Raw genomic sequence first — 13,334 nt, forward strand, 5'->3', positions numbered from 1 at the left:
TACCAGAAGTATTGAGAGTGTAGGAGCCTGTAATGATGTTTGATGTGGACTGGTCGCACTGGGAGCAATGTGTCTTGCGTACTGGACTGTGTCATGTGAAATTGGGACTGTATCTGAATTGTGAGGACTGCTGACTGTAGTGTAGGTTAGAGGTAGCGATGTGGAAGGGCCTACAGCCTTGTGCATACGTGAGTGGGGTCACTGGCCTGCGTAGTGCAGGTTCAGTGGCACCACTTGTCGACAGACTTCAATCTGTAAATACTACTTACTAATCGAAGGGAGTGAGGTGCTGTGGTTGCTGCCACGAAGTTGCGGTCGCTACTATTTAGGACTCAGTTACACATGTGGGATCGGGTGGTGTTATAGAGGGTTAGTGGGACTACGTATCGCCGGCCTTTCATATGGAAATATGCCTCACTGATCAAAGGGAGTCTGGTGCTGTTGTCACTGCCACAGACTTGGGGTCACTGCCATTCAGGACTCAGGACACAGTTACACATGTAGGATCGGCTTCTGTTGAACAGAGTTAGTGGCAGCACGTGTCACCAGCCTTCCATATGGAAATATGCCTCACTGAACGAAGGGAGTCTGCTGCTGTGGTTATCTCACGGAGTTGGGGTCACTGTTATTCAGGACACAGTTACACATGTGGGATTGGCTTGTGTTGAAGATGGTTAGTCGCACCATGTGTTGACGATGTTTCACAGTGTAGGTCAGAGGTAGCAGTGAGCAAGGGCCCATAGCCATGTGCATACGTTGGTGGCCCCACCGGCCTGCGTAGTACAGGTTCAGTGGCAGCACGTGTCGCTGGCCTTCCATATGCAAATATCCTTCACTGTTTAAAGGGAGTCTGGTGCTGTGGTCGCTGCCACAAAGTTGCGGTTGCTGCCATTCAGGACTCAGAACCCAGTTACACATGTGGGATTGGCTTGCGTTGAACAGGGTTAGTTAGCACCAAGTGTCGCCGGTCTTCCACAGTACAGGCCAGAGGCAGCAGTAAGCAAAGGTCCACAGGCAAGTGACGCTGACTTGAGCTGCACAGATTGGGAGCATTTGGTCTTCTTAACACATTATAGTCTCTTACACAGTTTACATCTGTACTAATCTTGAATTTTGAACTGTGTAACATCAGTGTAGGGGCAGTCAGCGGTCAGGATGGGCGCACAGCCACGTGGCGTTGACTTGAGCTGCACAGTTCGTGGCACCTGGGGTATTGGGCGTGTGCGTTCACCGCGATGATACGTGGTCTCGGAGGTCCAGAGTGGGAGCAATGTCTTGACTTGATAAGGCCACATGGAGATGACTTATGGTGCAGTGAGTTAGTAGCACCTGAAGCACACAGCATGTGCGCATCCTGCGATGAGTGGTGCTCTCGGTGGGCCGCAGTGGGTGCAATGTGTATTGCAAACTAGACTGCATCATAAGCAATCGCCACTACATCTGAATTGCAAGGACATAGAGTACAATTCTCTGTGCAATTAATAAATCAAGGCTGAATTCAAAGTGTGAACCCTGCTGTACGCAGTGTAGATTGAAGGCAGCAGTTAGCATAGACATCGCGGAATGCTTTTTGTCACTTCTTCTTGAGTAAATCCGAGGCCATAGAGTACAGTTCTCTGTGCAATTAATAAATCAAGGCTGAATTCAAGTTGTGAACCTTGCTGTCCGCAGTGCAGATCGAAGGCAGTAGTTAGCATAGACATTGGGGAATGCTTTTTGTTACTTCTTCTTGACAAAATCTGAGGATATAGAGTAAAGTTCTCTGTGCAATTAATAAATCAAGGCTGAATTCAAGTTGTGAACCCTGCTGTCCGCTGTGCAGATCGAAGGCAGTAGTTAGCATAGACATCAAGCAATGCTTTTTGTTATTTCTTCTTGACAAAATCCGAGGACATACAGTACAGTTCTCTGTACAATTAATAAATCAAGTCTGAATTCAAGTTGTGAACCCTGCTGTCCGGAATGCAGATCGAAGGCAGTAGTTAAGATAGACATTGAGGAATGCTTCTTGGTGCTTCTTCTTGAAAAAATTCGAGGACATGGAGTACAATTCTCTCTGCATTTAATAAATCAAGGCTGAATTCAATGCTGTCCGCAGTGTAGATCCAAAGCTGAATTTAAGTTGTGAACCCTGCTGTCCGCAGTGCAGATCGAAGGCAGTAGTTATCATAGACTTAAAGGAATGCTTTTTGTCACTTGATCTTCTCAAAATCCGAGGACATAGAGTACAATTCTCTCTGCAATTAATAAATCAAGGCTGAATTCAATGCTGTCTGCGGTGTAGATCAAAGGCAGTAGTTAGCATAGACATCGAGGAATGCTTTTTGTGACTTCTTCTTGACAAAATCCGAGGACATAGAGTACAGTTCTCTGGGTAATTAATAAATCAAGACTGAATTCAAGTTGTGAACCCTGGTGTTTGCAGTGTAGATCGAACGCAGTAGTCGGTACAGACATACGTCTGCGGTGTTGTGGCGCTGGGTTCGCAGGGGGCTTGTGTGGAGGAGTCTCGTGGTCATGGTGGCAGCCACGTACCAGGGTGAGGGCTGCTGCTCGGTCAGACTCGTTTGTCTTCGCGCAAGTGAACAATGCCCAGGGCGTGGCTTATTTATTTATACTCTTACGCTGGAGTTGCATACGTTGGACCAGCCCACTCCGCTTCTGCTTCAAGGGGGGGGCAACACAGCTACACGACTGAGATCTTACCACTGTCTGAGGTAATATGGTTGCGTCCACTGTGCAATACACTACACGTATCAATACTATATCTCCACATGGAGAGGTTTGTGCTTTGCATAGTGAGGTATGTGCAGCACATCACTGGTACACTTTCTGTGAATTATTGTTGATGGGTGACTTGCCTCCTTCACACATAGTTGGTTGCCACATGTCCGAACAGTTAGCTAGTGTGCGTTTGAGGGGATATGGTATTTTGGGAAGTTCCGTTGTCCTGTTTTGCGCTGTCTCAGTGGTAGTAGTGGGGGGTGGTCCGAGGGGGAGGTTCTGGTGGTGGTGGCATTGGGTGTTGTGGCCTTGTTGGGTGTCGGAGCTACATGAAGAGTACCTCTATCACATGTTTGTCTTTAGATGTGGGTGTGAGTTGGGTATAATTCACACAGTAGATAGTTGAAGTTCCTAAATCAGTTGAAGGTTGATGTTAATTTGTTACTGGTAAGTGTGGCTATCATCTGTTTACAGGTAGCATTGCAGATTTGGCTGGTTGTTGAAAATATGGGGAAGGGGTGTTTTCATGGTTTTTCTGCATGTGAACGCCTAGTTTGTATATTATTAGCATTAGATGTGGCTCTGGTTTGTTGTGATTTTGTTGGCGGAAGATATCGATGGAAGAGTGTTGACATTTGCAGTTTTTACCAGGTTGAGAATGGGATGATAATTAAAAAAGACAGAAAAAAAAGATATGCTTAATGAACATTATAATTAGAAATTAGCATTTAAAAAAACCTTTCAAATTCACTGAAAAAACAATAGGTTTTACAGACGTTATAGTTAGGAATTAGCATTTATAAAACCTTAGAAATTCACTAAAAAACATAGGTTTCAGGGACATTATAGTTAGTTGAACATTTGACTCATATAAAACCAGATAAATTGGCCTGTTATAGTTAGTTGAGCTAACTATAACTCGCGCGCCCGCAATGCACTGGTGATGATGTCACATATTACATCACTCATGACATCACTGATGACTTTATCCACGTGAAAATCTGATGCATATACTGATGTCGTATTATAAACTTTGATACACGCACTCTAAAATACAGACTATTTTTTTTACACCATACACACAACAATGCCAGATACTACGTACCACCCACTATTTCCTAGGTCTATACCCACATCCAGTTACTTATACATGCGGTTACTCATCAATACAGTACTGTAATATGCACTCATACACCTATAAATACAGTAACCTTCCACCACTCATCCATGGAGTTACTCACACACCTAGTCAGTCATGCAAAGAATCAATCACATACCAATTTACTCATGTATACAGTTATACACACCAACTCTGTTATTTATACACACCCCACATCACTTATTTATGCAGATACTAACACATGCTTACTGTCTTATACAATCACTGATACAAGCAGACACTCATTTATACACACACTCTTCAAATAACTTACTCTCACGTATAGTCAATTATACTTATACTGCCTTAAAACATATGTAGTTACTCACACATATACCACTGTGACATTCATTCATTCACCAACACACCCATACACACACTAACTCACCCATACAGCCCTTCCCAGATGCACTTTTGAATCCATACAATTAGTGAATCACCCACTCAGACATGTATGCACAGAGTCATCTCCCCACGCACCCACTCACACAGACACTCAGGCACCCATACAGCTACTCAGACAACAAATCAATAACCCATATAGCTACTCACCAACCCATGCAGTCGCTTACACATCAACTGAGAGACTAATACAGACTTTCACACAGTTTAGTCACTAACCCATGCATTCAGTCAGACACGTTCAATCACTCACTTATACAGTCAGTCATGCACCTACTAAATAATCCATTCAGGCACTTGTAAATCCACTTTCTTCAATACACCTTGACATAGATATATATGAAAAATATTTAAACTTCACAGAAATGCACATTTACTGAATGATGTCATCAGTGATGTCATCAGTGATGTAATTTGAGATGTCATCAGTGATGTCACTAACCATGTCATGAGTGATGTAACATGTGACGTCATCACCAGTGCATTGCGGGCACGCGAGGTATAGTTAGCTCAACTAACTATAACAGGCGGATTTCTCTGATTTTATATGAGTTAAATGTTCAACTAAGTATAATGTCCTTGAAACCTATGTTTTTTTAGTGAATTTCTATGTCTTTTTCTGTGAATATATATATTTTCACTGAAAAAAACATAAGTTTCAGAGACATTATGGTTAGGAATTGGTATTTAAAAAACCTTTGAAATTCACTGAAAAATACATAGGTTTCCTGAGTGTTATGTTTAGCTGGACATTTCACTCGTACAAAACCATAGAAATTCCTCAGTTATAGTTAGTTATGCTAACTATAACTCGCGCACCCGCATGCACTGCTGATGATGTCACATAATACATCATTCATGACATGGTCAGTGACATCACTGATGACATCACTGATGACATCACTGATGACATCTCAAATGACATCACTGATGACATGATTCACGTGACAATCCGATACACCCCATCACACACTAGTATAACCTTTGTTCACTTACTGTAAAATACAGAGCACCATATTTGAAAGCATTGACACACACATACCAGTTACTACATACGCACTCACTGATTCCTAAGTCTACACACACAACTGTCCATTCACCCACAGAATAACTTATACATGCAGTCCCTGATCAATGGTGAAGGACTGGACTTTTAACAGTACCAGCGGTGCCAGGGAACAACACCTATAACCTTCATGGGATACCTGTTTCGGCGCACAAACTACAGAGACACGGGACACTTCCTTCGGCGTCAAAGATTCAAGGTTTATTACTGCAGGGAACACAGAAGTCACGACAAGTACAACACGTGCAACTTGGGGAGACTGCTTCAAATTGGTTCTGTGGATCGCTCCTTTTATACAAAATTAACTCATAGGACAACGTGGTACACAAAAGTTTACAACCTGGTTCCCATAATTATCCCCCAGAGGGGTAGCTTTGGTCACTTTGGTACACATAAGGTCCGGAACATAAGTGCGGAAACATTTGGCGGTTCCCAACTGTAAAAACCCATCTTCCCAACATTAGTGAATTCTAATCGGCAGTAAAACAGATCGAAATAGGGACAAGGACAGGTGCAGAGGAAGATGGAGACAGTGGGGGATTGAAAAGAGTGTAAAAGGGGAGGTATCGGGAAACACGAGATACAGGCATCAAAGGGACGTGCCTAATGAGATGCACGGCTGAGACAATAAACCGGACGGCAAGATGAGCCTCGAGCGGGGCCATCTGCCTTACAGTATCATCCCCCTCATCGTAAAAGATATTTACAAAGTACATGTGTCTTCCACAAATATCCTGAGAGTCCCAGGGTGACGAAGCGGACAGTGTCCGTTCGCTGGCTACTTGAGGGCAAGAGACAAAATGGATGCCGTATCTAAGATGGAACCCGTGGGTACAGATGAAAAACCCACATATCAAACGAACGGTTTAAGTTAGCACAGCGAAACTGCGCACACTTACTAAACTCGTCATTTGCGGTTCTTAGATACCAGACTCGACCATATTCGTGCGAGTCGAAAACATCACTTAAAATTGTCACGGAACCTCAGACGCTCCTTTTGCCCTCATGTAGGCAAGCACTAGTCGGAATCATATTCGATATTCATCAGACCCTCGAGATGTTGTTGTAGCATAGCTCTGTCCAACCGAGACCCTTTGGTAACAGGTGGCTGTCTCATACACGTTGTAGCACAGAGGCCACATAAGGCAGGACCGCACTGCACGCAAAGGCAACACGTGAACAGGAACACTACAACGACTCCAATGATCGTCAGAATTTTCCAACCCCAAGTCGACATCAGGCCCCAAAACCATCCAAGTAGCGTCCAATCCCCTACATCCACGTGTATGGATTCGGAGATCTTATGCAACTTCGAGATGGCTTGATAGACAGTCGGAGCGTTATCAGGAATGAAAATACAGCAGCTCGAATGGATCACCTTACATACCCCACCTCGATCTGCTAAGATCACATCTAAAACCATACGGTTTTGTAACGTCATAAGTCTATCCGCCTGAAGTTCTGTGGTGATATTACCAAGGGCACTGGCAGTAATATTAGCTGTCGATTCTACCACTCGAGTCAACTGTCTTAGGTTCCTACTATTAACCATAGGTCCCCAAAATGGGAGGAAACCCTTGAAAAAGTCTCCTGCCTCTTGACCGGCAGTATCCTCTTCGCTAATTACGCCCCTCACAACTCTAGTTTTGTGATAATCTGCATCTACAGTAAATGTCGGAGGCAACAAGTTTGCGATAAAACATGAGCCCATGAAGTCAGAGGGCAACCATGCATACGCACGATCATGACAAATAAAGTATGTACCCTTGGCAGCCAAAAATACAGGGGACGAGACCATTGGCAAAATATAATTTTCAGTGCAAGCACTCTCTCCAAGTCGGGCTTTCGATCTACGGCCGCGACCTATTAAACAAAAATTACCAATGTGGGGTACGACCCATATCGGAGGCGAGCTTTTAAGCTGTTTTTCACCAGTGAACACACTATATTCGCCTCTACTTAGGACCCTATAGGCTTGTACCTCTTCTTCAGGGATAAGCGAGGGATCATAGATATCGCTATCTAAATCCTCTATTGCTATAGACAAAGATTTTTGGTACGAGGTAGGACCAGAGTAAGGGGAACGTGGTTCTCGAATGGGGTGGAAACCCAGTGCGCTTTGAAACATTGTTTGAAATGCTCGAGCAGACCCTTGGGAGCTATACGGTAACACCAGATATGGAATTCCCTTATCCGTAGTATGTGGCATCAACCCACACACCCAACAATTAGTAGTGTTAACCACTAACTGATGCTGATGAAGGAGTTGAATAAAGGAATTGTTGCGGAATTCTGCACGTCTAGCCTGCTCGTGTTCAGGTAAGATGTGAAAAGAATGAGGAGAATCAGTGGAGATGAGTTTAAGGTCAGGGGTAGGAGTAGGTATAGTAGAAGGTAAGAAGTAAGACATTGTGTAATACACTCCACCCGCTAATAACGCAGAACCAGTCACAAACAGCATGAATATTTGGAACACAAAACATTTGGTACGACTGAGTTGCTGCAGCTTGAATCTTTGTGCTTGAGCTCTTTCCAAGTCCATCAGCTTTGAAAATGCCATTCCCTATGACCGTCCGCAACGTTTCTTGACGCACTTCGTTCTGTGTAGCAATAGTCAATTCCTAGGAGTTCCCAGGAACCGACGGTCTTTAACCTAGCGTCAAGACCTACTAACCAGGAGAAAGTACACGCGCGGCCCTACGGTCTTTATTTCACAAATATATATATATATAAAAAACAAATGTCTCTCAGCTGTGGAAACAAAAAGTGTAAGGAACGAAGCTCAATGAATATATACAAAATAATTACAATAGTATGAGTGTTCAAACTGATCATGGAAAACGGGATAATGCACTTGTCAAGGGACAGAACGGAGTTTTTTATTAGTCTTTAGTGCTGGATCTCAAAAAATATCGGGTTTTCCCAGGACGTGTCTGTTCGTTAAACAAAAGATCCGTTGAAGGGACAACGCCCTGTTGATCAGCTGAATGTTCTGGTCTTGAGTCTTCTGATGACAAGTGTTCAATAATGTCTTTTTGCTGCACTGAGGATTCTCCGACAGGTTGTGCGTCGCTGAAAGGTACAAACGCCGGCAATCCTTCGGTTTCAGTTGATGCAATGCCTTTCCTTACCCACGAGTCTGCTGGCAACGGAATGGGGACTTTCTTGGTATGGGTGGCATGCACCCAATTCTTCCGCCCCTCGAGACGAACTGCAGTTCTCGTGGCAAGGAGGACCTGATAGGGTCCAGTGAACCTGGGATCCAAATTGTTCTTGCGCGAAAAATTTCGCGTTACCACCCAATCTCCGGGCTGGAGCTGGTGGCCTGGACCCTCCGTCTGCGTCGGCAATGCTTCGTGAACCTGTTGGTGAATTAACCTCAGTTTAGCAGTCAAGTCATAAAGATAATCGATCAACATTGGATACTCAAGTTCACAAAAGGCACCCGGTCTAGGGACCCCCCAAACATTGGCAGGACGACCGAACACTATTTCATAGGGACTGAGCCCTACTCGGGAGTGTACAGTTGCCCTTGTTGACAGTAATGCTAAGGGTAAAGCGTCAGGCCACGAAAGACCTGTCGTAGCCTGAATCTTTGCTAGTTTTAGTTTAAGGGTGCCATTGTACCCTTCAACCAAACCAGCTGACTGAGGATGATTGGCACTATGGAATTTTTTATTAATTCCGAGGCCCTTGCACACACTCTTCATCACACTCCCCACAAACTCACTTCCGTTGTCTGACCACACAATTCTAGGCATTCCATACCGAGGGAAGTACTCCTTCAGTAGGATTTTCGCAGTGGACAAAGCAGTATTGTCTTTGAGAGGATAGGCCTCAATCCATCGGGAGAATGCGCAAACAACAACTAAAACGTATTTCAGGTTATTGCATCGTTCCATATGGATGAAGTCCAATTGGATCACCTCAAAGGGGCATGAAGGGGGAGCAAAACTACCAGGAGGAGTTGGGGTTCCCTTACCAGGATTGTACAACATACATACCATACAATTCTTAACCAAGCGTTCAGCACATTTCGTAATACCATCATTCTTCCACACAGGAAACAGCAATTTACAGATACCTTTCGCGCTAATATGTGCTAACCCATGTGCCATAGTCACAATAGCCAGCACATACGCATCAGGCAACATCCATCTTTTCTGTTCCGATAAGTCAATCCAACAACCATTCGCATCCAACTTTCCCGTACTTTCTTTCCACTTCGTCTTTTCAGTCTCGGTGGCCTCATTCTGAATTGCTTTCACACTCTCGATAGTGTTTTCACACATACTTGATTCTGCAGGCCACCTAACCGAACTCGTCACATACATTCGAGTGCTAAGGTTCCGGGCAGTCTCCTTAGCAGTCTCATCCGCAAACGCATTTCCACGACCAACATCATCCGTTACTTTCTGATGTGCGCTACATTTGATTATGGCCACCTGTTTAGGCAATGTGAGTGCATCTAAAAGATCATTTACAAGCTGTCCATGTTGAATCTTCGTACCATGTGACGTAAGGAATCCTCTCTCTCTCCACAATCGTCCAAAACTATGTGCCACACCAAACGCATACTGGCTATCTGTAAACACATTCACCCGTTTATCTTTAGACAACACACACGCTCTCGTCAAAGCAATTAACTCAGCAGCCTGAGCCGAATTCTGACTTAATCTTGCACTTTCCACAATCGTTCTCAATGTAACTGCAGCATACGCAGTCGTCACATCACCGTTCGGCAACTTGAAACAAGAACCATCCACATACAAAGTACCATCGGGATCTGTCAATGGAGTATCTTTTAGGTCAATGCGACCCTTGGTTTCCTCTTCAGTTTTGAGATAGCAGTCATGTACTGCTTCACCACTTGATTCTGCGTCGATCGGCAGCAATGTTGCTGGATTCAACACATTACATTGTTTTATCCGTATATGACTGGCCAGCAATGTCAACTCATATCCAGACAATCTTGCACTTGTCAGATGTTGAGTTTTCGTTCGGTTCAATAGAGTGTCGACTGCATGCGGAACCATTACCGTGAGCATATTATCCATGACTAGACCTGCGGACTGTCGAATGGACGCCGCAGCTGCCGCTGTTGCCCTTAAGCAACTTGGCAAGGCTCTTGCTACTGGGTCTAAAGTCGAAGAAAAGTAGGCACATGGGCGTTGCTTACCACCAAAAGGTTGTGTCAAAACACTCAACGCGCAACCATCCCTCTCGTGAACGTATAGTGTAAACGGCTTACTGTAGTCAGGGGTACCCAACACAGGAGCCGAACACAGCGCATCACGCAATTCAGAAAAACTTTTCTGACATTCTTCAGACCAAGGTACTGGGGATGAAACATCCTTGCACGTAAGGGCTATCAATGGTTTCGCCAACAATGAAAAATTTGGAATCCATTGTCTGCAGTAGGACGTAATACCTAAAAAGGCGTGAACATCTCTTTGGGTTTTTGGCACAGTCATTCGGGAAATCGCTGCAATTCTCTCTGGGGTCAACCTTCTCCCTTCTCTTGACAATAAGTGACCTAGATAGGTAACTTCTTGACAACAATACTGTAGCTTTGAAGGTGATACCTTGTGGTGCAATTCATGTAGATAGTGTAACAATGATACTGTAGCCGTTTTGCAAATAACTTCTGTATCAGCTGCCACTAAAAGATCGTCAACGTATTGAATCAAAGCCGCACCCGTTGGTAATACAAAGGCGTCAAGTTGACCTTTAAGTGCTTGGCTGTAGATTGATGGACTTTCACAGTAGCCCTGTGGAGCGCGTTTTAGCCTAAAACTGCGACCTCCTAATGAGAATCCGAATAGGTCTCTGCTTTCCTCTGCAATCGGGATGCTAAAGAAAGCATTCTTTAAATCGATCACTGTGAACCAGGAGGCAGATGCCGGAATCATTGTTAGTAAAGCCGTAATGTCAGGGACCACGGGAAATTGTGGAACCACTATTTTGTTTACCTCTCTCAAATCTATAACAAAGCGATACACAGGAGGTTTAGTTGGGTCAGTTCGTTTCAGAATTGGTAATACAGGGCTATTACACACGTTTCCACGAGTTTCTTCAACAACACCTTTTCCAATGAGATCATGAACGATTGCTAACAGTGCTCGTTCGCCTTCAAGAGAAATACGATATTGAGGTAAACGCGGTAATCGCGCATTCGGTTTCAATTGAATCACATAGGGTGGAATGTCTAACAGACCCACGTCATTGGGACCTGTGGCCCATAGAGACGCAGGGAGGGAACTCAATTCCGGTGGGAATTTATCAACCGATAAATACATGGGAGAGATCACTCTCCGTCCCAATGTAAGTTCCACTCCTTCGGGGGAACAATACAACGTTGCATATAATCGTTTCAACAAATCCAGGCCCAAAAGATTTTCACCACAACCTGTGGATAGAATCAGTGGAGCGGTTAGCTCACGGGGTCCAATCATAAGAGGCAAAGGATTAGAGACTGGGTTACTAACAGGGGCGCCAGAGAATCCAACGGAAACATTCGTTAAGCCAGACAAAGGTGCCCCAGGGAGTTTTGAATGCATGATGGAACTTTTCGTCGCACCAGTGTCTAACAGAAAAGGCTCAACTACACCCGATGTAGTCACTGCAACGTAAGGCCCACTCTGATCGACCGGAACTGACACTACTCCCTCTCTTTGTCGTTGGCTGTCCTAGTAATGGTCATTTACAACAGTCTCGTGCCCTACGTAATAGTCATCCACATTATACTGTGCAGATCGAACTGACCCCGCATTTCGCTGGTCAAAACAATTATTTGCGTCTGATTGATTTTGATAACGATCACTCTGATTGTGGGATGAACCACGACCTCTACCACGTGGTGCCGGTTGGGGACCACCGCCACGATTTCCTCGTGTCGACACACCATTCAGACGGTCCCGTAAAGCAAGACAATCATATTTTAGGTGTCCCTCTTTCCTACAATATGCGCACTGATTATACCCAAGTGAAGATCTGTAATCAAAGTTGTCAGAGCGCGGCTGTGTTCTATCGAGCTGTGCTCGTGGTCGATACTGCTGTTGTGCATCATTTTGGTTTGATCGTGGAGGGTATGCTTGCTGCAACAAAACCTTCGTTTTGAGTTCTTTTGTTTTCTTTTCTACACGATCACTTTCTTCCTTTTCCCTATTCTCATAATACTGGGCCGTTGCTAGTATTTGCGCAGGGGTTGAAACTGCCCACGCACTCTCTGAATTCTTCAATTTGTTGCTTAGTTCAGGCAGCAAATTTGACACGAATTTGTCAACGAATAACCGCTGGCCTCCCTCAGCGCCCATGTCCTGGCCGCTGTGGTCGACAAACGCTTCCTCAAACCTTGTAAAGAAATCTGAGACACTCTCGTCTTTCTTCTGCTTACAAGCTGATAACTTATCCCAGTTCACCTTCATCGCTGGCATGAGAGTTTTCATGAGCGTAAGGATTCTCTGAGGCAAATCCAAGATCAACTGTTCAGGTTTAGCCCCACCGACTTGTAATGCATCAGCTGCTATCAGTGCAGCCCAATCACCCCCTAATTCAACTGCGTGATCGGCTTGACGAATTTTAGCCCAAACTGGTTGCGGTACAACGTTGCCAAACAACATGTCGATGTCGGCAATATTCATAATAGAAGCTTCTATCAGTTGTGATAACTCCTTATAATAACCAGCCGGATTTTTACGCGGGTCGGGTAAGGATTGCTTCACTTGCAAAACTTCCGATCGTTTCCATGGAAGATGTATCCACACCCTTCGAAAATGCGGTAGCACCACAGGGTTCGCATTAGGATCACCAGGCACCCAAAGTGGCGGAACTTCTCTCATGGGATACTGACCAGGAACCGCTTTCCAGTTCTCAGTGGTATCATCTAATGTCACCCGAGAATGTGCTGTGCATCTGAATGCTAATAAGCGTTCCACTGCACTTCGTACATCATCTCCTATAATCATACCGTTCGAAAAGTGA

The sequence above is a fragment of the Lissotriton helveticus genome, chromosome 9, assembly GCF_964261635.1.
Source record: "Lissotriton helveticus chromosome 9, aLisHel1.1, whole genome shotgun sequence".
Lineage (NCBI taxonomy): Eukaryota > Metazoa > Chordata > Amphibia > Caudata > Salamandridae > Lissotriton > Lissotriton helveticus.